This window comes from Octodon degus, unplaced genomic scaffold (genome assembly GCF_000260255.1).
Source record: "Octodon degus isolate 3935 unplaced genomic scaffold, OctDeg1.0 scaffold00086, whole genome shotgun sequence".
NCBI classification, from domain to species: domain Eukaryota; kingdom Metazoa; phylum Chordata; class Mammalia; order Rodentia; family Octodontidae; genus Octodon; species Octodon degus.
In genome coordinates, this window is record NW_004524662.1 from 8852801 (window position 1) to 8855335 (window position 2535).

Here is a 2535-nt window from a genome sequence, read left to right on the forward strand (position 1 = left end):
GATTAAAGTGCTTGCTTAGGGAGACACAGGGACCAGGGTTCAATCCCCTGCCTCAGTGCCAGCCCCGCCCCCAGGGCGCACTGAGATGGAAATTGAGACAGCATAGTGGTGCGTACCTGTATCCCAGCACTTGAGAGCCTGAAAAACAGGAAGGATCACTACAAGTCTGATCTGTGTAGTGAAACCCTGTAGACCCTGTACTAAATACATACAAAATAAAAAGTTTATATGGAGGTAAATTTTGAGTACATTTTACAAGTGTCTCATTTTAATAGTGTTTTTCTAAGAATATGGTCTCTTCTATTCTAGATCAAGAGGTTTTTTTTTTTTTGGAACCGGGGATTGAACTCAAGCCCTTGCGCTTGCCACGCAAGTGCTTATTCTACTCAGCCATCTCCCTGGCCCTCTTCTATTCTAAATGAAAGGTTTAATTTGATATTTTATGATTTTAGGATGTTTATCATATTTCTGTTTCTACTAAGAAATAGTGTTATCTATTAAGTATGTGTGCCAAATGATGGTGATTATTATATGAAAGTCTTAAATTTGTAGTTATTTTCTAGTTTAATATTTTTCATTAATTTTTTTTTTTTTTTTCATGAGAGGGGCTGGGGAGATAGCTCAGTAGAATAAGCACTTGCCTGGCAAGCTCAGGGCCTGAATTCAAGCCCTGGTTCCACCAAAAAAAAAAAAGAAAAGAAAATATTTTTCAGGGGCTGGTGAGATGGCTCAGTAGTCTAAAGCACCTACTTAGAACAAGCTTAGCAAAGCAGAGGGACTGCAGTTCAATCCCCCAGTACCACATGCCAGCCCGCCCCGCCCCCTGGTGGGCTGAGCTGGCCACACACACACTAAATAAATAAACTTTTTAAAAAAAAAAAAAAAAAAAATATTTTTCATGTGAAACCTTTGCCTTTACTCATTTGTTACTATTTAACTCAAAGCTTTAGCATCAGATTATGAAAAATTTTAAAAGGCTATGGATAAATTAGTGGGTGAAAGTACTAAAAAGTTAGACCTACTGGTTCTCTTTTAAGTGATGGTTGGCTTTTAGGTGATGAAAATGTATTCTTTTACTTAGGATTCAAGATGGTTAGTATAAAACATCTTCATGCCTCTTTATGTACAGTGCATGCTTTTTATTTTGCTGCATATTGAGAGACATTTCAGTTTACAATGTCAAATCTGGCATATAGAACTTATATGCTCTTATGCTAATAAAACAAAAGAAAGTCAATAAAAACTGATTTGGGTAAATTGCAACATACAAGAGATAGAATTTCAGTATATGAAGTTAGACTATATGTTTCTTAAAAAATAAGTCATGCTGGCTGGGCATAGTGGCACCATGTATAATCCAAACACTCGGGGAGGATGAAGCAAGAGGATCACAAGTTAAAACTCAGCCTGGGCAATTTAGGTATTTTGCCAGATTTTGTCTAAAAAAAAAAATTAAAAGCTGAGTATGTAGCTCAGTATCAAAGCCTTGAGTTCACTCTCTAATACCATCAAAAGCATAAAAGGTGAAATGTGGTATATTTGTTTACCTGTCATGCAAGCACTCAGAATGTTACAGCAGTGGGATCACAAGTTCAAAACTAGCCTGGGTAACTTAGCAGTACCCTATCTGAATGCCACAGTGTCTGCCTGGAAAGCATAAGGTCCTGAGTTCAATTGTTGGTACCAAATAAAAGAGATAAACCTACAGTTCAACTTGGTTGATTTTGTGTACCATCTCATTATCATCATAAGCATCAGTATATAAATTCATAAATGGTCCTTCATATACATAAGGAGTAAAATATTTAATCAAGTTTAAGATTCCATTGGTTGTTATACATTATTTTTTGTTACTAAAGCTAAAAATGTTGCCAAGTTAACTCCTCCTTGCTACTAACGGCAAAACACATTCTGATTTCAGAACATTAAGTATTAAAATATATTTTGAAAAATTATTAAATATAAATAAGGCTTCTTTCTTTATAGACTAGCCAGTAAATGGCACTAAATATTTAGTCCTGTAATTGTCAAGTTAAACAATGTTTGGTTGAAAGATCTGTAGGCACAACTTTGTAAATAATCTAGATGTTCTTTAGGAATAAATTGTATTGCCTTCTTTCATTCAATTCTGATACTATACCGGGACAGTTGCTTTGCTTTGCTTTGTTTTGCAGTACTGGGAACTGAACCTTGGGCCTACACACTGACCTTTATCCTCAGCCCTTTTTTATTTTTTGTTTGGAGACAGGTATTGCTGTCATTATATTAATGCAGGCTGGACTCATACTTGCAGTTTTCCTCCCTTAGCATCTTTTCTTTTTTTGTGTGTGCGAAACTGGGGATTGAACTCCAGCCATTGCGCTTGCCAGGGAAGCACTTATTCCACTGAGCCATCTCCTGGCCCCTCCCCTAGCATCTTAAAGTGTCTGGATTACAGATGTATAAAAGCCACATCTGGCTTTGCTAGCAGTGCTTATTCTCCTCCCAAGTCCAATGAAATATTCTGTTTTAATCTCATTAGTCCTTTTTTTTTTT

The 2535-nt window shown here is 36.4% G+C and overlaps 1 protein-coding gene across 1 annotated transcript in view; it reads left to right on the forward strand.

The window, feature by feature from the left end:
• The window catches only part of Hectd1 (HECT domain E3 ubiquitin protein ligase 1), a 118336-nt gene that overhangs the window by 87876 nt on the left and 27925 nt on the right, over positions 1-2535 (forward strand). The window lies entirely within an intron of this gene.